General features: G+C 48.8%; 1 protein-coding gene across 1 annotated transcript in view; it reads left to right on the forward strand.

The window, feature by feature from the left end:
* The first annotated feature begins 9,345 nt into the window (after positions 1 to 9,345).
* Positions 9,346 to 25,161, forward strand: part of LOC120037207 (semaphorin-4C-like) — a 52,925-nt gene continuing 37,109 nt past the window's right edge. The window contains exon 1 of the mRNA XM_038983414.1: positions 9,346 to 9,851. The gene's annotated coding sequence lies outside the window, so the exon portion shown is untranslated. The remainder of the gene's footprint in view (positions 9,852 to 25,161) is intronic.

Genomic DNA, 25,161 nt, shown 5'->3' on the forward strand with positions numbered 1-25,161 from the left:
TCGTAGGTTAGATGAAAAAGATCTATGATTCTTGTGAGTTACGTTAATGAAGGGCATTCGTAAAATGTTCATTTTCAGTCTAGGAAGTGCTAGGATTAAAAAACGTTTGTGTCAAATCCGATCGTCCTTTAATGAATATGCTACTCAAATAAAATCATGTGGTGCTGTGCTGTAATTTCCTGGCTCAGCCAGAATAGAGCGGTGCAACTTATCATATCGGACATGTTTTAACTCTCATCTCAATATAAATTATTTTCTGCAGTAGATGCCACAGCAGTGAAATATTGGAGAGAAGAAAAATCAAAATGAAATGTTGCCATTTCTCTGTTTCTCTCCTCAAATGTTTACTCATGGAATTGCAATGTAATGAAATGTGACAGGTCAGCATTTGAGGAGAATGGTGGCTGTCAAAAAGCTAATGTTGCAAAAAGGCCTATGAAGCGATGTATGACAGATCCCTTAATCAGTGTTCAGAATCAAAACGTCAATACTGTATGTTGCTTTCTTACGTCGTACCTCAGTAATTCCTATTTGTCTTGATTAAACAATCTGCCTTATTAGCTAGTCATTACGAATCACGATGAAGTAAGCATAAATAATAATGATGCATTAAGTCACAGTAGCTTGTGTTCTACAGGTTGGTTTTAGGCCACAATTACCTGGTAGAATACAACAAATACATAATACTGCAAATATGTATTATGTAAGCTTTGTCCGGTTTTAGCTGTGGCCTCTGGTGCGCATTTCAATACTTGCAATGAACCGGTACAGTAGCTAAAAGGCCTAACATGCTAAGAAATAGGGTACTGTGTTAAATAAAGCAGAATAGTTACCTTATTATTTTAAACGCCATAAACCTTCCCTCATAAACCGTAGCCTCTATAAACCAGAGCCTAGCTTGTCGTAATGGAAATTTCAAGTGGAGCAAAAACCAGGTAGTGAGGATGCGTCTCAAATGGCACCTTTTCCACTTTTTAGTGCACTACTTTTGACCAGAGCCCTATTGGCCCTGGTCAAAATGGTCAAAAGTAGTGTACCACTTAGGAAATACGGTGTCATTTGAGACACAGCCTGAGTGATTGCAGCCACCACAGCAAAGGCTCATGGGAGTTGACCCCTGACCTTTGTCATAATGAACCTGTACCCCACTTCGCATGCTGTTCTGGCCTGTTTTCTACAGCTGTTTTTCTCACCATGTGCTCAATACTGTTCTAATACTGTTTCTACTGCAGCTCATGATTCATTCAAACTGGGTTGTATTCACAGCCTTGTCACACGTGATACAAGTCAGTAGTCCACGTCCATCCCTGTCTGAGGCCGTTGAGAGATGACGTTGAAACCGGCAACTACGGGCAACAGTGAGCACTGTTAACTTCAAGTAGGTTTTGGTTTTGCTGGGGCGATGATGGTGGGGATGGCAGAAGGGTGTAAGCATCTGCCTTTAGTGCCAAAGGTTGCATGTTTGAATCGATCGATAGTTGTTTTGGAGATTTTTGTTTTAAGCCTATCCCAAAACTTACCCCTTACCTTAATCATTCAGAGTTAATGACTAACCTTAAGATTTCAGAGTTAATGCATAAACTTAACGCTAACCTTAAACATTTGGAGTTCATGCCTAAACGTAACCTTAAACACTTTGAAATTTGACTTTTGGAGCAACTTTGAAATTTGACGTTTGAGGAACATGGATGAATGGCTAATCCTGATGTGAGACTGTGAGAGCTTGTTGCAGCATTCAACCTTGGTAAGACAAGCTTGCTCTACTCTGGGACCAAAATAAGGAGAATTGAACAAAACAATGATTTAGCATTTCAAGTGTGGTGCTATCTCGCTTATAATACGTCTGGGGATATTTTCTCCCCTTGAAGCTGGAGCTCCACAGGGTTTAACTCCCATCAATATAACAGCCCAAGTCTCTCTCTTGTTACCGGGAGGATTGACCTGATTTGTGAATCCCCCCTTTGGTAATCTCTGCTACGTTTATAATGTGCAACCCAAGCCCTACATTACCTTCACAGAGCAGGCCTCTCGCGGATCATCCTTCAATCTTTTCACATTGGATTTATTTAGCGACAGTTAGAGGTTTCATGTGTCTGTTTATTATTTGATTGACCTGCATGGCACAATGTTTTTACGTGTTTTTTTAACACACTGCCACATTACGGATTTAGCTCAGATCAGCTTGCATCATATGTGTTTGAGACCAATTCACCACCACATGAAATCTCTCTCTCTCTCTCTCACTCTCGTTTATCTATGGTATCTCAGGCCTTGAATCTCTTTCCAGCAGACAACATAACCCTGCTAGCTTATAGATTCCCATTCATTACATTTCATTTACAGCATGAACATGCCAAGGCATTTAGGTCTATGATGGCTTATCAAACCAGTGATTACAAAAAAAAAAAAGCTATTGTAAGTCAGAGGATCTATCCAAGCAAAGCTGCATATTTTATCCCTTTAAATTAACTTTTGGGAAAAACAAAACTGTCTGTAGCCTACTTTCTGTAAGTATTTAACTTGACTTGTTATTGTTTTTCCTGACTGTTCCATCACTCTAACAACATATTGAGTAAGTGTTACACAACATGCTGAGTGGTGTATTTGGGCTATCTACAGAGCATTGGGAAACTATTCAGACCCCTTCACTTTTTCCACATTTTGTTACGTTACAGACTTATTATAAAATATATTAATTTGTTTTCCCCCCTTATCAATCTACACACAATACCCCATAATGACAAAGCAAAAACAGGTTGTTAGACATTTTGGCAAAAAGAGAAAAAACCCGGTAATAATACTTTTACATAAGTATTCAGACCCTTTACTCAGTATTTTGTTGAAGCACCTTTGGCAGCGATTACAGCCTCGAGTCTTCTTGGGTATGACTCTACAAGCTTGGCACACATGTATTTGGTTGTATCAGGATAAAGGTAAGACCCAGATGCAGATCGTGTCGAAGTAACAATGTTTACTACAGCAACAGGGCGTGCGTTCCACCCACACAAGCTGCTGGCTCCAGGTGGTGGGGTTGGTGGAGACCAGGCAGCGCAGAGTTGTCTCAAGGTCCTGGTTGGCTCGCTCCGACTGGCCATTGGACTGGAACCCAGAGGACAGGCTGGCCGACAACCCAATGAGGGTGAAGACCGCCTTCCAGAACTGGGACGAGAACTGAGGACCCCAGTCGGAGACCATGTCCACGGGCAGTCCATGGATCCGGACGACGTGCTGCACCATGAGCTGGGCCGTCTCCTTGGCCGAGGGTAGTTTGGGGAGAGGAATGAAGTTGGCGGCTTTGGAAAACCGGTCGATCACAGTCAGGATGGCAGTGTTGCCCTCAGACGGGGGGAGACCCGTGACGAAATCCAGGGATATGTGGGGCCGGGGACGGTGAGGGACAGGTAGAGGTTGCAGAAGGCCAGCCGGAGCTTGCCGAGGAGTCTTGGTCTGAGCACACACTGTGCAAGTGGTGACGAACGCGGAGACGTCAGGGACCATAGTGGGCCACCAAAAGCGTTGTCGCACAAATGCCAAGGTCCGGCAGGAACCCGGGTGGCAGGCCAGTCTGGAGGAGTGGGCCCACTCCAGGACCGTGGAGCGGACCGCGTCAGGCACGAACATCCGCCCCCCCCCCTCCCCCCTGGGGTTTAGGCTGGGAACGCTGTGCCTCCCGGGCCTGTTTCCCTGTACCCCAACTGGGTGCCGTTGCCAGGCACGAGGTGGGAAGGATGGTCTCTGGCTCTGGGTAATAGCCATGGGGCTATAACGGCGAGACAGTGCCTCCGGCTTGACATTCTTGGATCCCGGCCGATATGAGAGGGAGAAGTTGAACCATGTGAACAGCAGGGCCCATCTAGCTTGCCTGGAGTTGAGGCGTTTGGCGGTTCTGAGATACCGCAGGTTTTTGTGGTTTGAACGGATGATCCTCCCCTTCCAGCCTGTGCCTCCATTCCTCCAATGCCATATTCACTGCGAGAAGCTCACGATTTCCCACATCGTAGTTTTTCTCTGTGGCGTTGAGGCGATGAGAGAAGAAGGCGCAGGGATGTAGCTTCAGGTCCAGGGCAGAACGCTAGGACAGGACCGCCCCCCACTCCTACATCCGACGCATCAGCCTCCACCACGAACTGACGGGAAGGGTCAGAATAAACCAGGATGGGAGCAGTGGTGAAGCGGTGTTTAAGTTCCAGGGAACGCCCGGTCAGCAGCAGGGGACCATGTGAAGGGAACCTTGGGAGAAGTGAGTGCTGACAGGGGGGAAGCCAGGGTGCTGTAACCCCCAGATAAAGCGGCGATAGAAGTTGGCGAACCCAGGAAGCCTTGCAGCTGCACCCTGGAAGAAGGCTGGGGCCAATCCACCACCGCTATCACCTTCCCGGGATCCATCTGGACACTCCCAGCAGAGATGATGTACCCCAGAAAGGGGATGGTGGAGCGATGGAACTCGCATTTCTCTGCCTTGACAAACAGCTGGTTCTCCAGGAGGCGTTGAAGAACCTGTCGGACGTGGAGCACATGTTCTTGGGGGGGCGGGAGAAGACGAGGATGTCATCAATGTAGACGAAGATGAACCTGTTCAACATGTCACGGAGAACATCATTTACCAGAGCCTGGAACACGGCAAGGTTGTTGGTGAGGCCAAATGGCATGACCAAATACTCGTAGTGGCCGCTGGCCGTGTTGAAGGCGGTCTTCCACTCCACCCCTCCCGTATCCGCACCAGGTGGTAGGCGTTCCGTATATCCAGCTTAGAAAACACGGTGACCCCCTGGAGCAGCTTGAAGGGCGAGGAGATGAGTGGTAGCGGGTAGCGTTTCTTCACAGTTATGTCATTGAGTCCCCGGTAGTCGATTCCAGGGCACAGGGTCTTGTCCTTCTCCACAAAGAAGAACCCTGCGCCGGCGGGAGAGGACGAAGGATGTATAAATCCTGCAGCTAGGAAGTCCCCAATGTAGGTGAGAATGGCGGAGAGGTCCCGGGCACCATCTGAGCAAGCAGAAAGATGTCCCGGGGCAGGTTGTGCTGACTTCAGATACTGAGCGTGGCAGAATGGACTCCAGCCCATGATGGCACCAGTAGACCAGTTGATGAGGGGATTGTGTTGCTGGAGCCAGGAGAATCCCAATACCTTGGGAATCTGAGGAGACTTGATGAGTAGGAATTGAATAGTCTCACTGTGATTCCCTGACACCCGTAGGTTGATGGGAGTGGTAATATGAGTGACACAGGCCTGTAGAGCACCCGTCCAGCGCTCTACCATCCATGGAAGTGGGGATGTTCAGCTCGGAAGCCAGGGTAGCGTCCAAAAAAACTCTCATCGGCCCCAGAGTCAATGAGGACCTGGAGAGATTTAGACTGGCTTCCCCACAGCAGAATGGCATGAACAGGAGTGCGAGCAAGAGAAGCAGGAAAGTTCTCCATATGACCCGGCAGAGAACTCGCTCCAGTGAGCCTGATCTCTTTAGAGGACAAGAGGACTCAAAATAACCAAGAGTCCCACAATACAGACAACTCTTCGTGTTGATCCTGTATTGCCGTTCCGCTGGCGTTAGCCCAGCTCTAGATAGTTGCATATGCTCGGGAAGCGGTTACTCAGCAGTCTCCGGCGACTCTCGTGAAAGGTCGGGAGGCCTCGGGTTCTCTCTGCAACGGGATCATCGGGGACTTCCATGATGACTCGGGGGCAAGCTGGAATCCCTGGACGTGCGAGCGAAGTCGAATTTCCTCTCCCTCTGTCGTTCCCGTAGTCACCCATCGATTCAGATGGTCAAAGCAATGAGGGAATCGAGATCCGTAGGTAACTCCCGAGCAGCAAGCTTGTCCTTGACCTCCTCCGGGACGCCGTACAGGAACATATTGAACAGTGCTTCCTGGTTCCAAGCACTCTCCACTGCCAACGTGCCGGAATACCACTGCATAGTCAGCCACACTGCAGGAGTCCTGCCGAAGCTGGATTATCTCCCGGGCAGCTTCTCTCCCGGAGAATGGGGCGTAAAAAACCTTCTTCACCTCTCCCACGAACCCCTCCAGACTAACGCATATGGCCGGCTGCTGTTCCCATACAGCAGTAGCCCAGGTGAGAGCCCTCCCGGACATCAGCGTGATGAGATAGGCCATCTTGGAGCGATCCGAGGGGAAGGAGGAGGGCTGAAGCTCAAAAATGAGGGCACAATGAGCTAGAAACCCCCGACAGGTGCTTGACTCTCCATTGAAGCGTTCCCGGGGGGGTTGGTAAGCCAGAGACGGGGCAAAGGTACAGGACAGCAGGCAGGCTCAGGGTCAGGGGCAGGAAGAGTGGCCAGGCGGACAGGCAAGGGTCAAAACCAGGAGGACGAGAAAAGAGAGACTGGAGAAAAGCAGGAGCTGATACAAAAAAACGCTGGTTGACTTGACAAACAAGACGAACTGGCAACAGACAAACAGAGAACTCCATTAAAAATACACAGGGGATAATGGAGAAAATGGGCAACACCTGGAGGGTCCTGAGCACACGGAGCAGGTTTTCATCAAGGATCTCTCTGTACTTTGCTCCGTTCATCTTTCCCTCGATCCTGACTAGTCCCCCAGTCCCTCCAGACGTGACGCTTGGCATTCAGGCCAAAGAATTCAATCTTGGTTTCATCAGACCAGAGAATCTTGAGTCATTTAGGTGCCTTTTGGCAAACTCCAAGTGGGCTGTCATGTGCCTTTTACTGAGGGTCTTCCGTCTGGCCACTCTACCATAAAGACCTAATTGGTGGAGTGCTGCAGAGATGGTTGTCCTTCTGGAAGGTTCTCCCATCTCCACAGAGGAACTCTAGAGCTTTGTCAGAGTGACCATCAGGTTCTTGTTCACCTCCTTGACCAAGGCCCTTCTCCCCCGATTGCTCAGTTTGGCCGGGCGGCCAGCTCTAGGAAGAGTTGGTGGTTCCAAACTTCTTCCGTTTATGAATGATGGAGGCCACTGTGTTCTTGGGGACCTTCAATAATGCAGACATTTTTTGGTACCCTTCCCCAGATCTGTGCCTCGACACAATCCTGTCTCCGAGCTGTACAGACAATTCCTTCGACCTCATGGCTTGGTTTTTTGCTCTGACATTCACTGTCAACTGTGGGACCTTATATAGGCAGGTGTGTGCCTTTCCAAATCATGTCCAATCAATTGAATTTACCACAGGTGGACTCCATTCAATTTATAGAAACATCTCAAGGATGGTCAATAGAAACAGAATGCACCTGAGCTCAATTTCGAGTCTCATAGCAAAGGGCCTGAATACTTATGTACATTTCAAAAAAAAAAAAAATTGCTTTGTCATTATGGGGTATTGTGTGTAGATTGATTAAGGAAAAACATTTATTTCATCAATTTTAGAATAAGGGTGTAACGTAACAAAACGTGGAAAAGAGGAAGGGGTCTGAATACTATCCGAATGCACTGTGTCTTGCCCTCTTTGTCAGCAGCTCTAATTTATGCTTTTAGGGTTGTTTCAAAGCTTCATGTGCAAACTGCAAAGGCCTCTACATTAAATCTGACAGGAATGAATGATGCCACTTGAACTAAAACAAATGTAGCTCCCCCCTCTAGCTCACAGATGTCTATTTCAGCAAAAACACGCAATGGATTGGAGTGCTTATACCCACCTGTTTACCGTTCCTATTGGTAGGCATAGTACATCAACATTACACAAGTAAAGTAACAGAAGTAACACAATTGACTTAGGGATTGAAGTTGAATGGGCCTCTTCATTATTTCACCTTTTACATACCTTCTATCTATGCCATAAACACTTGGAGCTACACATCTCCACTGTCTGGAGATTTATGTCTGAGACTTAGTCAATTCACTTTGATATTTCTGTAACTGCTATGGGCCAATTTTCAAACACGAGCCAACTATTTCCTCTGAGTCTGTCAGAAACGCAACACATTATTACAACATCTAACCCACTGTGATAGCATAGGCTACTGGATTTATAGTCTTAATGCAAATGACTTCTTCAGAGTTTATTAGAATAACAACCCATAATATTGACATATTATAATGCCTATAGCTTACTGTGGTAACAGTTTACTGTTGTCACGCCCTGGCCTTAGTTATCTTTGTTTTCTTTATTATTTTGGTTAGGTCAGGGTGTGACATGGGGGATTTATGTGTTTTGTCTAGTCTAGGGGTTTTGTATGTTTATGGGGTGTTTTCTAGTCTATGTGTTTGTATGTCTATGGTTGCCTAGATTGGTTCTCAATTAGAGGCAGCTGTTTATCATTGTCTCTGATTGGGAACCATATTTAGGCAGCCATATTCTTTAGGGATTTCGTGGGTTATTGTCTATATGTAAGTTGCCTGTGTCTGCACTTGTTTATTATATAGCTTCACGTTCGTTTGTTGTTTTGCATAGTTTGTTTAAGTGTTCTTCGTTGCGCCTTGGTCCTCCTCTCTTCATCCAAACGACGAACGTGACAACTGTACATATAATACACATGCATTCACACAGGACTATTAATCATACATTCCCATACCAAGAGACAAAGAAGAAACTTTTGTATAAATCTATTAGTATGAAATCTCTTGGGTATTTGAGATTATCAGATTCTTTACTATACTATACCTCCTAATCCCACCACCTAATCTGCCAATCATAATCCCATGTTTTGTATGTTTCCTCTCTCAGATCTGTTGTTTTCTTCCCCTCCATAATACAGTTGTAGGATCTTAATTTAATCACCCTGTTGCAGGGAATTTCCTGCACAGCAGGAAATGCTAACTTGTGGTGTATTCGAGGTTTAAAAATAATTCAAAAGTTTGTCATTTAAAAAATATCCGTCTTGATTGCCCCTAACTAAATATGTATCAACCTTTACAAAAATGTCCATTCATTATAATCCACGCAATAATTCACATTTCCTGTTGCTGCAGGATTCTTTTCCTGCTTTGAGAAACTGGTCAAATTAAGATCCGACACCTGTACAATATAATCATACAATATTTTACTTTCTCGTTGTCACTAGACAGACAGATAGACATATATTTTATTCATCACAAAGGTCCACTTCCTAAAACAAAACACAAAAATGGTCTAGAAATCTACTCTTCGTGTTCCTAATCAAACTCATATTCATATCTATATAGTGTGTTATATATGCCTAAATTACCATAACTCATCAAAAGGGCTATTCCTCTGTAACCTGACTTTTGGGACTATCAAGTAGCCCAGTCTTAGGAATTGCACAGGGGGAATGGGCGGGGACCTGTTTGTGCCTTTGTGTCATCTTTGGTCCCCACTGTGATACGTAATGCAGAAGTATGGCACACGCTGCAGCGTAACGGTATAGGCACACTTAACCGGTATTCCACTGGAATATCTGCTCTTTAACGCAACGACCAACCGATGTCCCTCTCTATCTATCTACTGACTGTTTTTCATTTCTGCAGAAACTTATTCATATCGAGAGTTGTGCAGTTCTCCGTCGGAGAGCGCCGAGGAGAGGTTTTATATGCTTTGGAAGTGGATCTTATTTGCGTATTGTTTCTTTCTTGGTTTCCTATTACAGACCCTGGCGATTGAGGGAGTGAGCGGAGCAGAGAGCGAGTTCCGCTATGTAAACTGACAGCATCATATGTCTTGAATTCCAGATGCTTCGCAAGAAATCTAAAGGAAAAAACGCTAACAAATACAAGTGACATTTGTTGGGATGTGGAATAATTTATAACTAACTGAATCGTCCAAAAACAAAGCCGAGATAACGGAAAGGATACGGAATCTGTCGTCAGTTTACGCGACTGCGGAGAGAACTGGCAGAGAGAGTAGGCCTATTGCATTATTATCATCACAACTGCTGAACAGAGAAGCTTACAGAAGAGAACGAATACTACGGTAAGTTTTTTTGCAATCATTGCAACATTATTCAAATCGTTTGAGCGTTATCCTGTAGGTTGGATACACCGTGAGACTGCCTACGGTTGAATATTTAAAGTAGCCAAATATAGGAGGAAAAAAATGAGAAAAGCATTTGATCCGTTCGTTGGCTTAGTCAGCAGGGCTCCAACTGTTGCCACAAGCTTTAAAAGTGGGCGACACTGTTTTTACCGGGTTTTAATGTACACTGGACAATATTTTTTACCTAACGTAATTGTATTCTTGCTGCAACTTTATCTCTACTAGTCCACTGTAAACAGCGCACTGCGGTTGGGAAGCAGTTGGAAGCGAATCAAATGTTTTCTTTTGTTAGCCTACAAAACCACATTTAAATCCTGATTCAGACCATGTTTATTCGATGCTGTTCGAAGTCATCTGGGTAGACAGTCTCCTTATTTTCTCGACATACATGTTCTATGTATGTGTGCCACGTTTGTAGCGAGTGAAATCGAGTATGTATGCGATCTAAAATCGGGCACAGAGTAGCTTAACTGTTAAAGCCATTTGGATACATTGGATTGCGAAGCAGCCACTGTAATTAGATCAGGTTCGAAAGAAAATCACGCGTCTGATATGTCTACGTTGTTATCACACTATAGATCTTTTGGAGAGGACTATTTTACCGTTATTAAACATTATTACAATTATCCAGTTCGCAGTGGCTTAACGCATTAATTCGGCCAGTTTTTTTCTGTTGCTTTCTTTTTAACGGTAATGAAGTAAACGTTAGCTTCAGCTGACTGATTATAGTAATTGGCTAGAGCGTGTGAGCAGATGAACTGCTTTGCTGGGTGACTGACTGACTGGACAACAGGGTTTGCGCACGTTGGATTGTGTGGGGCTGACTTTATTCCTAAGGACTGGTCCACGATCAGTTTTTAAAGTCTCTGTGTGTGTGTATGCGCCACCACCACAACGAATAATAACGCCACTGTGAAATTACAATGCCAATGGTGTCGGTGGTGTGTTGACATTTCCAGGGTGTGTGCCCATGTGTGTGTAGGGATATTTACCACACTTCTCCAGGGCCTGTGTGTGTCCATTTGGCAGGCAGGGGAAATGGCGGTGGAAGCATGCCCACTCAGCGCCCTCCCTCCCCCCAGATGTTAAAGCGTCTATTGAGAGTCCGATTTGGCTCCTGCCGGGTTGATCTCTTCATTGTTGCCACACAATGGGCCCCACATCCTGCTGCCTGCCCCTCCTCCTAGTCCCCAGAATCCCCACTGCTCCTCAGCCCCCTCTCAGGCAGCCTCATGGTTGGCCTATAAAGAGCTTTTAATACTGTGATGCCTGTCGTTCTTTAGGTTAAGTGGCGAAAGATGGATTTGTAACCACTTGGCTCTCTTTATCTCCATTATCCTCTGCTAGCATGTGTGTGTGTGTGTGTGTGTGTGTGTGTGTGTGTGTGTGTGTGTGTGTGTGTGTGTGTGTGTGTGTGTGTGTGTGTGTGTGTGTGTGTGTGTGTGTGCGTGTGTGTGTGTGAAGCTGAAGCAAGCTGTCCTGGGGGCAGTGTGGTGGTTGCATCATGCCTGGGACATGGAGCGCCAACACATGTCCCGTGTCTGGCTGCTACAGTGCATTCAGTCATCCCTGTGCCTCTTGTGAAATGTAAACGCAGCAGATAGTGGAGTGAGTGACCACGCGTGGCAAACAGCCTTCCAAACATGTCAATTACATGGTTACATCAATCTCTTTTCTCTCTGCTGGTGATGCCGTAACGCCTGCATATATATTCACAACTGATTTCAACCTGTTTTGTTCGCAAGCATTAATCTGTTTGAATGCATGCAGTTGACTGCACAGCTCAGTGAGCAACAGTTTGATTTTACCCTTGTGTTGCTGCAGCAATCTGGGGATGAGATTAAAAAAGAGCCCCTCTTTTCACGATTCATTGCTCTCCTTTGGAATTTGGATCCTTCTCCATCTTCAAATGTTAATTCCTCTCCGATCCTTCTCTCTCCCAGCCTCCATTTCTCCTCAATTTGGCCCTGTCTCTCTCCTCCACCCTCCTTTCATCATCTCTCTATCCTCTCACTATTCTCCCACCCTCTCTCTATTCTCCCATCCTCTCTCTATTCTCCCACCCTCTCTCTACTCTCCCACTCTCTCTCTATTCTCCCATCCTCTCTCTATTCTCCCACCCTCTCTCTATTCTCCCATCCTCTCTCTATTCTCCCACCCTCTCTCTATTCTCCCACCCTCTCTCTATTCTCCCACCCTCTCTCTATTCTCCCACCCTCTCTCTATTCTCCCACCCTCTCTCTGTTCTCCCACCCTCTCTCTATTCTCCCATCCTCTCTCTATTCTCCCACCCTCTCTCTATTCTCCCACCCTCTCTCTATTCTCCCACTCTCTCTCTATTCTCCCACCCTCTCTCTATTCTCCCACCCTCTCTCTATTCTCCCACCCTCTCTCTATTCTCCCACCCTCTCTCTATTCTCCCATCCTCTCTCTATTCTCCCACCCTCTCTCTATTCTCCCACCCTCTCTCTATTCTCCCATCCTCTCTCTATTCTCCCACCCTCTCTCTATTCTCCCACCCTCTCTCTATTCTCCCATCCTCTCTCTATTCTCCCACCCTCTCTCTATTCTCCCATCCTCTCTCTATTCTCCCATCCTCTCTCTATTCTCCCACCCTCTCTCTATTCGCCCACCCTCTCTCTATTCTCCCACCCTCTCTCTATTCTCCCATCCTCTCTCTATTCTCCCACCCTCTCTCTATTCTCCCATCCTCTCTCTATCCTGGTGTGTAATGAGGGTGATAGTCTTGTATCAGCACTATAGCAGGCCTGTCGGTCGGCAGCAGTGGAGAGTAAAGGAGTGCAGAGTCCGTGCCAGTGGCTGGGGCTGTGATGGTGTGATGCAGGCAGGCCAGCTGAGAGGGCTTCGGAACAGGAGCAGATGGGTCATCTGGCTTTGTGTATGTCTGTCTGTCTGTCTTTCTGTCTGTGTGTGTGCGTGTGTGTGTGTGTTAGGCCTGGAGGGAAACGGTGGGGGGTTGGGCTAGGGCTGGACACAGCATGATGTTTAGAGAAGCAGGGTGCAGGGGGGTATAGTGTTTTAAAGGCATCATGGGGAGGGTGAGGGGATCAGGGATAGGGGTGGGGGTAGTTGGGGTTGTTATAGGCCTGTGTTTTGATGGTGCTCCCAAAGCCCTCTGTGTGCTGGAGAGAGGCTGCTGTGTGTGCAGCTGTGGGCCAGAGAGAGAAACACTCATCGACGCAGGACTGTGAAGTGTAGCTGCCTGCGTTCCCTCTGCAGCACACACTCTGCAGCACACACACACACGAACACACACTGTTACTTTTTAAAACACACCATTCTGTATGCAGTCGAAAACACACACACACACAGTTTTGTATTGCTATCCTTGTGGGGACCAAATAATTGATTCCCATCCAAAATCCTATTTTCCCTAACCCTAAATCTAACCCAACCTTAACCTAACCATAACTCTAACCTTAACCCCAAACCTCTAACCCTAACCCTAAAACTATACCTAACCAAAACTCCTAACCTGAATTTTCCTTGTTTGACTTCTCCTTGTGAGGACTTATGGTACCCACAAGGATGGTTAAACAAACTCACACACACATACGCATCGGAGCGGTCCTGTGAATAGATCACACTGGCCCCGGTTCTGGTTCTACAGTAACATTCTAGCTCGACATAAGATGAGACACTTCGGCCTGTCTTCTGGGTCAAAATCCCCAGAGGACGTGCACTGTAGTTTGAGATGTTGAGCTTCAGAGAAACCTCTCCTTCTCTCTCTGCACGGTTCATAACAAGTCCAGTGTTCCGGACCGAAGCGTTATGTATGAGAGAGAGAGCGGAGCTGGAGAGAGCAATGACCTGCTTGTTTTTTACCAGCTGACCAGTATTGATCACTGATCTGCTATTTCACTGTCCTCCCTCAAGGCTCCCATGCTGATTTTCAAAACTCGCTCTGTTGGGGGGGGGGGGGGGGGGGGGGTGATGGCATCTACTTGCATAAGTTTCTGTCATTTTATGTGTGTGTTGCCTGGCATAATGACATTTGTTCAACGTAGATTCTGTGTTATTCCATCTCATAACAGCTTCTTAGAACAGCCTGAAATGGGGTCATCTTTTTTTTCTTCCATTTGTCTCATCTCAGCATTTGGTTGTGGGCTCCCCTGAAGCAGGTGGAAGCTGGATTGTATTAGAGACAGTTGGACAGTGATTTCCTTTGTGCCAAAGGCTTGCCAACAAGCTCGGGCTGTATAAGGCCTACGTACTGTATGAGCCCGTCCCAAATGACACCCAACTCCCTATTTAGTGCACTACTTTCTAACCAGGGACCTATGGGCCTTGGTCAAAAAGTAGCGCACTTGTATTAATAGAATAGGGCGCCATTTGGGACGGCGCCCACAACATGTTATTTACGGAAACGTCGCTCAGAGAGGAGAATGATGTGTGTTAGTTGTTTGGAAGTTGTAGCTCGTGTTGTTTTCGCTCTCCTTGAACAGATGTTTTCAGCAGCCCCTGCTCTCTCTACTGTCCATTCTGTTTCCTTAGCACCAATGTCACTGTTTTCCTTTGTGCTCTAGTTAATGAGCCAGGGCTGTTTGGGTCCATTGTGTCTGTAGTTGTCTGTTTGGTGTGTATTATGCAGTGTGTGCGTGCTTGTGTGTAAAAAACATGGTGGTCCATGGGGTAGGAGTGTGTGTATTGTGTGTAGTAGCAGAACGAGAATAAAGCCTTTCCCGGTGTTGCCTAGCCTTCCCCGACTGTGGGCCTGTGGGCACTGCATTGTGTTTACAGACTGTGGTCCATCCATGCAGATGAACAGCAGGAGACGAGCCTATTTCCCCCAGTTGAGCGTTGCAGTTTGTTTTTATTGGAGCCTTTTTTAGGCATTGTTCTGTTCCGATACAGCTCGCCTTCCCGTGTGACTGTGCCACCGAACCGTTCGCGGCAGGAAGTGCCCGGAGCGCAGGCCTGTTACACACACGCACGCACACTAAAACACACACACACACACACACACACAAACACATAAACTGTGGCTGGACAAAAATAACAATAAAAAGTAGCCCTGAAGCTGGTATGGAGCAGGAGCTTAGCCAGGAAGGAGTGAGGCTGAGCTGAGTTGATGGCCTTTTTCGACAGGAGAGAGGAGGAGCAGAAGAGGAGGAGGAGGCTGGGCAGAGGCACAGAGCCACGGCTTATCACTGGGTCTCGCCCTTTAGAGACCCAGCCAAGCTCCCGCCAAACCCCAGCTGAGCTCAGCCCCCGTGGTTGGACTGAGACAGCTTTTCTCCCAGGGTGTGGTGAGTTGGAGAGTGGGGTTAGCCTGGCCTAGCGCCTCCTGTTGGCAGCTCAATGCCAGTCCAGTCCAATGTCAATGCCTCCTTTCCCAGCTGCGTAAACTGCAGACAGAGCCAGAGCTAGGTCCAATAATGGGGCTGTTGTTAGGGGTGTTGGGGCGGCTTGTGGCTGTGGCGAGGGGGCCCCACAGGGGTGTGGTGTGTGCATGTGAGGGGTGTCTGTGTTTCCCCCCTTGTCCTCCCAGCCTGCAGTAGTCAGACCTCTGACCCTGAGCTTGCTGCACTTTGCAGACCCCCTGCTGATCTCTTCCAGCCCGCTGCACCCTATCTGACTCACTGAGATGGAGGGAGGGAGGGGCGAAGGTGGTGAAATATAGAAAAAGGAAAGAGAGAGATATGGTGAGAAGGAGGGAAAGCAAGAGAGATAGGGATAGAGAGAGGAAGAGAAGTAGGGAGGGGGAAGATGGACTCAGAGACCCCGAAGAGGGTGAGGCGGCAACACAAGGAAGTAGGAAGAGAGAATGGGAGAGAGAAATTAAGAAGAGGAGTTTGAGGATTTGAGAGAGATAGAAAAGAGAGGAGAGGGTGACCCAGACCTGGAGAAGAGAGGAGAGGGTGACCCGGACCTGGAGAAGAGAGGAGAGGGTGACCCAGACCTAGAGAGGAGAGGGTGACCCAGACCTGGAGAAGAGAGGAGAGGGTGACCCAGGCCTGGAGAAGAGAGGAGAGGGTGACCCAGACCTGGAGAAGAGAGGAGAGGGTGACCCAGACCTGGAGAAGAGAGGAGAGGGTGACCCAGACCTGGAGAAGAGAGGGTGACCCAGGCCTGGAGAAGAGAGGAGAGGGTGACCCAGATCTGGAGAAGAGAGGTGAGGGTGACACAGACCTAGAGAGGAGAGGGTGAGATAAGGCTGGACCAGCAGTCAACAATTATACCATCAATCTCAGACCTAGCTCTCTCCTTCTGCTTTCCTCTCTTGTTTCTCTCTCTCTCCCACAATCCCCTAGCTGTGTGCCCTGTGTATTTGTAATAGATGGTCTCCACGTGCTGCTTTCTTTTTCTCTCGCTCTCTCTTCCCCCCCTCACCTCTCTCTTCCCCCCTCTCTCCCTCACCTCTCTCTTCCCCCCTCTCTCCCTCACCTCTCTCTTCCCCCGCCACCCCCCCCCCCCTCTCTCTCCCTCACCTCTCTCTCTAACACACTGACTCGTGGCATATGGAACAGTTTATCAGGGAGCTGATTTTTTTCGCCTATTAAGCAACGTTTATTTTTCCCGAAAAAGGGGAGAGAAAGGCAAACTGTGTTTTAATCTGATATTTAACCAGTGTTGAGCCCAGCCCCATAGTGGCAGGAGACATAGCCCAGTGGTAGCTGGGAGGAGCGAGTTCTTTTGTGTACGCCCTCTCCTGCTAAGCTCTTAAACTCGCTGCTTCTACGCATCAAAAAATCGATAAAGCGTCTCTTTAAAAGCGGCCTGAGAAATAATGGAATGAGCCGCGCTGGAGAGAGGCAGAGATGCAGATGGATACCTCCAATCGGTTACCTTTCAACCTCTGTTTTACTACCGCTTTTTATCTTTCCCTCTCTTTCCTCCTCCGCCTCTCCTCCTTCCTCCTCTACCGCTCCTCCTTCCTTCTCTACTTCTCCCTCTGTAACGGCAGCCTTCCTCCTCTTCACGAGAAGAGGAGGTGTAGCAGGGATCGGACCAACACGCAGCGTAGCCAGTGCTCAACATGCTTAAAAGACGAAACCGTGAACACTTACAAAAATACAAAATAACAAACGTGGCAAAAAGAAACAGTCCTGTCTGGTGCAGAGAAACACAAAGACAGGAAACAACCACCCACAAATCCCAACACAAAACAGGCTACCTTAATATGGTTCCCAATCAGAGACAATGACAAACACCTGCCTCTGATTGAGAACCACATCAGGCCAATTGACAATCCCCACATAGAAACACAAAACATAGAATGCCCACCCAGCTCACGTCCTGACCAACACTAAAACAAGGAAAACACACAAGAACTATGGTCAGAACGTGACAGTACCCCCACCCCCCCCCCCCCCCCCCCCCCCCAAGGTGCGGACTCCGACAGCACAACCTAAACCTATAGGGGAGGGTCTGGGTGGGCATCTCTCCGAGGTGGCGGCTCTGGTGCTGGACGAGGACCCCACTCCACCATTGTCTTTGTCCACCTCCCTAGCGTCCTTTGAGTGGCGACCCTCGCCGCCGACCTTGGCCTAGGAACCCTAACAACGGGCCCCACTAGACTGAGGAAACTCCTCCGGACTGAGGAAACTCCTCCGGACTGAGGGACAGCTCCGGACCGAGAGGCAGCTCATGACTGAGGGGTAGCTCATGACAGAGAGGTAGCTTATGACAGAGAGGTAGCTTATGACAGAGAGGTAGCTCAGGACAGAGGGGCAGCTCCGGACTGAAGGGCAGCTCCGGACTGAAGGGCACCTCCGGACTGAGGGGCAGATCCGGAATGAATGGCAGCTCAGGACTGAATGGCAGCTCTGGACTGGAGGGCAGCTCATGACTGGAAGGCAGCTCATGACTGGAGGGCAGCTCATGACTGGAGGGCAGCTCATGACTGGAGGGCAGCTCATGACTGGCGGGCAGCTCATGACTGGAAGGCAGCTCATGACTGGAGGGTAGCTCATGACTGGAGGGCAGCTCATGACTGGCGGGCAGCTCATGACTGGAAGGCAGCTCATGACTGGAGGGCAGCTCATGACTGGCGGGCGGCTCTGGCAGCTCCTGACTGGCAGGCGGCTCTGGCAGCTCCTGACTGGCGGGCGTCTCTGGCAGCTCCTGACTGGCGGGCGGCTCTGGCGGCTCCTGACTGGCGGGTGGCTCTGGCGGCTCCTGACTGGCGGACGGCTCTGGCGGCTCCTGACTGACGGACGGCTCTAGTGGCTCAGGACAGACGGGCGGCTCAGATGGCGCTGGACAGACGGGCGGCTCAGATGGCGCTGGGCAGACGGACAGCTCAGATGGCGCTGGGCAGACGGACAGCTCAGATGGCGCTGAGCAGACAGGCAGCTCAGATGGCGCTGGGCAGACGGGCAGCTCAGGCGGCGCTGGGCAGACGGGCAGCGCAGGCGGCGCTGGGCAGACGGCCGACTCTGACCTGCTGAGGCGCACAGTAGGCCTGGTGCGTGGTGCCGGAACTGGTGGTACCGGACTGTAGCCACGCACCTCAAGGCTAGTGCGGGGAGAAACAACAGTGCGTACAGGGCTCTGGATACGCACAGTAGGCCTGGTGCGTGGTGCCGGAACTGGTGGTACCGGGCTGGGAACAGGGCGTACTGGACTCTGGAGACGCACAGGAAGCCTGGTGCGTGGTGTTGGCACTGGTTGTACTGAGCTGGTCCGAGGAGGTGGCACCGGATAGACCGGACCGTGAAGGCGTACTGGAACTCTTGAGCACCGAGCCTGCCCAACCTTACCTGGTTGAATGCTCCCCGTAGCCAGGCCAGTGCGGGGAGGTGGATTAACCCGCACTGGGCTGTGCTGGCGAACCGGAGACACCATGCGTAAGGCTGATGCCATGTACACCGGCCCGAGGAGACGCACTGGAGACCAGATGCGTTGAGCTGGCTTCATGGCACCTGGCTCGATGCCCACTCTAGCCCGGCCGATACGTGGAGCTGGGATGTACCGCACCGGGCTATACACACGTACAGGAGACACCGTGCGCTCTTCCGCATAACACGGTGTCTGCCCGTACTCTCGCTCTCCACGGTAAGCACGGGGAGTTGGCGCAGGTTTTCTACCTGACTTCGCCACACTACCCTTTAGCCCCCCCCAATACATTTTTGGGGTTTCTTCTCGGGCTTCCTACCGCGCCGTCGTGCTAACCTCATTCGCCGGTATCCCTCCTCGCATTGCTCCATCGAATCCCAGGCGGGCTCCGGCACTCTCCCTGGGTCGACCGACCACCTGTCTATTTCCTCCCAAGTGGTATAACTCAGATCCTGCTCACGCTGCCGAGCTAGCTCCTCAAAACGGCGCCTCTCCACTTACTATGGTCAGAACGTGACGCCCTCTCTATTTCCTCCTCTACCTATCCCTCCCTCCTCGTCTTTCCCCCTCCTTTCCTCCCTCTGTCTCTCTCTGGCTGATAAGGGAGCCAACCTGTAAAGTAAATTAATTCCATTTTTTTCCCCTCTTAAAATGCACAGTGTTCCGGCCTCCCCTGTGCTGAGGCCTATCGACTGATGTACCGTGAATTGTGTGCCAGGATTAAATTCCTTAAATTTGTCTTTCGCTCCCTGTGGGAGAGGGACACCTTTTTAAATAAATGTTGCAGTGTGTGTGTGGCAGTTGCCCACACAGCGGGGCACCACGGGTGCGGCCTGTGTGTGTGAGATGCTGTGCAGACGTTTACTTTGTTCTGCTGTGTGTGTATGTGTGTGGGGGGGGGGGGGGGGGGCTGGTTGACTGCTGCTCCTTCCGGGTTTAACACTACTATTGTCTGACACACAAAGTAGCAAGTCATCAGGCAGAGAGATAGAGCTGCGTACAGCCATGCCGTATGACCGCGCCGTATGACCGCGCCGTATGACCGCGCCGTATGACCGCGCCGTATGACCGCGCCGTATGACCGCGACGTATGACCGCGCCGTATGACCGTGACGTATGACCGCGCCGTATGACCGTGCCGTATGACCGTGACGTATGACCGCGCCGTATGACCGCGACGTATGACCGCGCCGTATGACCGCGCCGTATGACCGTGCCACACATAGTGTCTGTTGCCCATCACTCTCTGGCTTGGTGCTCCGTCAACTGATGGGGAACCGCTGCATGCCGTCAGAAACCAGTCCGCTCCTATGGTGTTGCGTACTGAGCGTGTGACTCTCTGTGGTTCATCTACGTTGAGATTTCTTTGTGTGTATGTGACACGCGGGAGCAACCAATGTCTTAGACCATCAGACCAAGAGGAAATTCCCTTTTGTGGGCAGACACTGATTTGGAAGTTCGCAGGCGTGGCTACCTCACCACGTGACCATGTCCGCTACGTGTGTGTGCGTGTGCGTGCATGTGTGTGTTTGTGCGTATCGTGACTGCAGCGGGGAGTCCACAGTGCCTTACTAACAGGTTTATGAGTCTGTGTCTGTGTGCTTTTTTCAGGAGGCGAATTAAGATGCAGAGTCACTGACTGACTGAGTCATGGCGACAGCAGCAGGGCGGGAGGGTGCTGACCGACCGTACACTCACACACCCCTATCTATCTAACTCTCTTTACATCGTCGCCTTCGCTAATGCTCTCGCCTTCTCTAATTCTTTCTCCCTAATTCTCTATTTTTCTCTCTCCTATCTCGCTCTCTGTGAGTCGCGTACACACACACACACACACACACACACACATATCCACACACACACACACACACACACACACACACACACACACACACACACACACACACACACACACACACACACACACTTACACCACATTTGCATGCTGTCCTCTAGGTCACCTGACCCATGCACAGTGAGACCATGATCAGAGGAGAGGGTTCGTGGTGATGGTGAGATTCAGTGTATTGGTCCAGCCCAGCAACTGTATATAGTAGCAGCAGTAACAGCAGCAGTAACAGCAGCAGTAACAGCAGCAGTAATTGGAAGTGGTCTATTGATTTATTGGCAAGCAGGAGAATGTGGCGTTAGGGCTCTCTCTCATCGCTCATTCAATCAATGGACCGCACAGGTGGACAGCACTTAGCCTCCTACAGGACGCTGGCTCTAAACTCTCTCTCAATCTCCCCCCTCTCTCTCTCTCTCTCTCTCTCTCTCCTTCCATCTACCTCTTCATCTCTGTCGCTATCTCATTCTCCCCACCATGGCCACTACAGGTACATTACTAGTACCTATGGGTTTTGTGTCTGAACTCCTGGCGCTGCCTATAACTGACTGCAGGCCGGATTAGGACTTTTTTTTCCTCCATTGTCTGTCTGTTTATTCGATTTCTTTATATCGCTGTCTGTTTCATTTCCCCCCTGTTTGCCTCTAGTAAGACACCCTACAGTTTTTGTTTTTCCGTTGCGGCAATAACAAAATGTCCTCGGTTTTTTTTTCACTTAAAGGGCCAGCCAATGTTTTCTTTCTTCTCGTTTGATCCATGCCACAAAGTCCTCCTCCTCCTGTCTCCTATATCCTAGGCTGCAGACTTTTGAAAGAGGAGATCATTGTCCTACCATTATTGAGGGTATTACATGGCATCTTTCGATCTCTTCGCAACTTAAACACCATTTAATAGCTGCCGTTATACCTTAACATAATTTCATAATGGTGCATTATCAGAGAGAGAGAGAGAGAGAGAGAGAGAGAGAGAGAGAGAGAGAGAGAGAGAGAGAGAGAGAGAGAGAGAGAGAGAGAGAGAGAGAGAGAGAGAGAGAGAGAGAGAGAGAGAGAGAGAGAGAGAGAGAGAGATCCATTTTCAGAAATGTTGATGCATTTACTTTAATTAAAAACACATTGTATCCAAAGGGTGAAAGTGCATACAATTTATTTTCGGTCATTTAAGCAACTTTTGGAATAATTGTATTATTATTTTAAAAAATTGTTAGGATAAATCAAGGGAATCTTTTTTTTTGTTTGATTAAATAAACTTTAGGGAAGGATTTAAGTAATAATAAGGACACTGTCGCAATTAATTTGCCAGTCAAGGATGGATTGATTCTTATTGTGGAAGTGCTGTTTTCAGCCTCATTATTTTTGCAGCTAGTAGTTTATTATTGTTCCCTGTCGCTGGATCTTGGCTCTCTACTTTTCATGAGCTTGTTCAGAAAGTTTCCTCTTTTGGCCAACAGGAACAGATATCACAGGCTTCAAACAGTCAAAGGGATCCATAACCAAAAGCTCCATAACACTCAAAAGCTCAAATCGTAACGCTAGTTAGCCAGCGTGTGAACAGCTGAGGGAGACAGATGCCTATCGCTGTATCTGCCTGAGCCAGGGGGTAGCCTAAATTAATAAGATACGGTTCTGATTACGTTCATAAGTGTGGATAAAAAATATTTAGAAAAATCGAACTTACGACTGAAGAGACAAATATAATGGAAATGATTCCCTAAATGACTCCCTTTTGGGCCAGCTGTAAAAACCTTCTGGAACGTTCCAGCCACCTGGACTACGCATAATAGCGCATCTTGGAAAACAACAAGTGTGTTGGATATCTCGTTAAAAAAATGTTTTAAAGCACGCCTAAAGTAAATGTTTCAAAAGTGAATAACAGTCATGCACATTGAAAGAAACCTATGAGCATTCATTTCAGACGAAAAATTGCAAATGTGAAAAATTGGAAATGAACTCTTGAGAATAGTGGTGCCATTTGGGAGGCGGCTATTGAGAGAGTTTGTGAGAGCCACTCACGATGTAGGTGCACTTGGGCTGGAAGGCGTAGGTTCCACAGGTGTAGAGGTGGGTGTGGTTGTAGCTCTGCAGGAAGCGGATGTAGTTGAAGCACTCCGTCCAGGGGAGAAGGGGAGACAGGGGAATAGGGTGCCATTCGGGACACGACCCTGGACTAGGAGGTTTGATCCGTGATATAAATCAAGGCCTCAAAGTGCACAGTGTTACTGATTTTTCTCGTTCCCCTGATTAATGAATTAATTTAATGACTCTAATTGAATTGATTGATTCGTTTCATTGATTGGCCAGAGAACCCGCTCTGTTGCCCCAGGTCTGAATCAATCCCTGATTAGAGGGGCATGGATGAAAAACATCATCGCTGCCGACCTCTAGGCCCTTATTGTAAATTGCACCAGACAGTTTTGAGGCCCCTGTTTAGATGGACGTTTATCCCAAATGGCACCCTATAAAGGGAATGTGGTGCCATATGGACATGTTAGATGGTGGCTGCCTGTTTCCATTGACTGGGGGCCCATAAGAGAGAGAGTGAGACAGAGAGCGCCAGAGGCCTGGTTGTTAGGCTTTATCATGCTGTGTTCTAGGCTGTTTGTCAGACTCTTAACTGTTCATCATCAGGCAGGAGATGTGACCTAGACGTGCATGGAGGAGAAGAACACACACACTATACACACACACACACACACACACACAAACACACACACCACTACCTGTTCGCCTCCTCCCTGCAGCGAGGCTAGAAGGGAACCATCCTTCTCCTCTCCTGTCAGAAGGAACAAATCTGTCCGTGTGTCTGCAGCCCCCGCCCTGTCTGTCCTCATGCTCTACCACCATACCCCCCACCGCTCCGCACCGTTACCCTCTGACAGATCACCTCCACACAGCTCCCGGCTGGGCTGGCTGCTCGCTCTGCAGCACTCTCTGCCTGTGTTTGTGTGTGTGTGTGTGTGTGTGTGTGTGTGTGTGTGTGTGTGTGTGTGTGTGTGTGTGTGTGTGTGTGTGTGTGTGTGTGTGTGTGTGTGTGTGTGTGTGTGTGTGTGTGTGTGTGTGTGTTTGCCCGCAGCCCTGTACTCAACCAGGCCTCCCATTGCGTCAGAGAAGGCCTCGCCATCTCTCAAGGAGCTCAAGGAGCAGCCGGAGAGGGGAGGGAGGGAGGGAGAGAGAGATAGGGATGGATGGAGAGTTGGGATGTTTGTTGTTATTGGGGATATTAATAAAGATGACCTCATCCAGGGCCCTTTGAGTGTGTGCAGCCCTGCCTCTCCATCTCCCGTCCCTTCTCCTCTCCTCCGTTCTCTCGCTCCTTTCATTTCCCTGTGTGCCTTTCTCCTTTGTTCCCCTCTTGCTTTTTTTTCTCAAGTGTGCCCTCCTCTCAACCTCTCCCTGCCTGGCAAACTCTCTCAGCTTCTGTCATATTCTATCCCCTTTTTAGTCATATATGTGTACTCGAGGAGGTGTGAGATTGTGTGTGCGTGCATACGGTAGGGTCCCGTGTGGCTCAGTTGGTAGAGCATGGCGCTTGCAACGCCAGGGTTGTGGGTTCGATTCCCACGGGGGACCAGTACAAAAAAAAAATATGTATGAATGTATGTACTTGTAAGTCGCTCTGGATAAGAGCGTCTGCTAAATGACTTAAATATAAATGTAATGTAAATGTGCATACACGCGTGCGCAGCAATGCCTAGATGATGGCTCTGTGTGTGTTGTCATCCCCTCACTACTTCCCCCATCAATGCGATAAAGTGATAGTACAGCTGAGGAGAGCTGAGACCGAGACATAGGTGAGACTGGCCCTGTAGCCGTGTGAGCAGTATTCAGTCATTAGCCTGCTGTGCTGCTGCAGGCTGTTATCCCCAACTCTCTATAGTATTCACTGTCACTTTACCAGCTGTCCAGGGGGACGCACTGGGAGGCAGAAAACACATGACATCAACACAACACCCTGCCCTGCCCCGGAGTCCCCCCTGCTGAGGTGTGCATACACACACAAGCACACACACACACACACACAAAATATGCCTGTTTGTTAGATCCAATGTCTCACAAAACAATTCAAGTCTATGTGCAGTGTGCGCTAGAGCTGACTGTAGTCTTTGTCTCCTCTGTATTTGGTCATTTTGGACTCACGCAGGAGAGAGGAGAGAGGGGAGAGGAGAGAGGAGAGAGGGACTCAAAGGAAACAGGATCTCCCTGTATCTCTGTCTCTCTGTGTGAGGCAGGAAGGAACACGAGCTATCGCTGACCTTCGAGGAGTCCTGATTACTGCGCCCTAGACACAGCAGCACGGCTGTGTCCCTGGTCAAAAGTAGTGTGCTATGAAGGAACACGGTGCCTTTTGGACCGCAGGTATCCTCTCCAGTACAAAACCTCTACTCAGACACCTGTTTACTATGGATAAAGTCTGGAGGGAGACGTGTTGTGTTGCGTTTCTCATTCATTGTTCATAGCCTTGTAGCGTGTACCATCCTAAACCTCCATCATCTGTATTTCACTGTTCTCTCCCTTATTATTTAGTCATATATCCTTTTTGTTGTTGTTGATCTCAGCAGGTTATTCCTCTAAATATAAAAGGGTGAGGAGAGGGGCTGCGGAG

Source organism: Salvelinus namaycush, chromosome 1, assembly GCF_016432855.1.
Source record: "Salvelinus namaycush isolate Seneca chromosome 1, SaNama_1.0, whole genome shotgun sequence".
NCBI classification, from domain to species: Eukaryota; Metazoa; Chordata; class Actinopteri; order Salmoniformes; family Salmonidae; genus Salvelinus; species Salvelinus namaycush.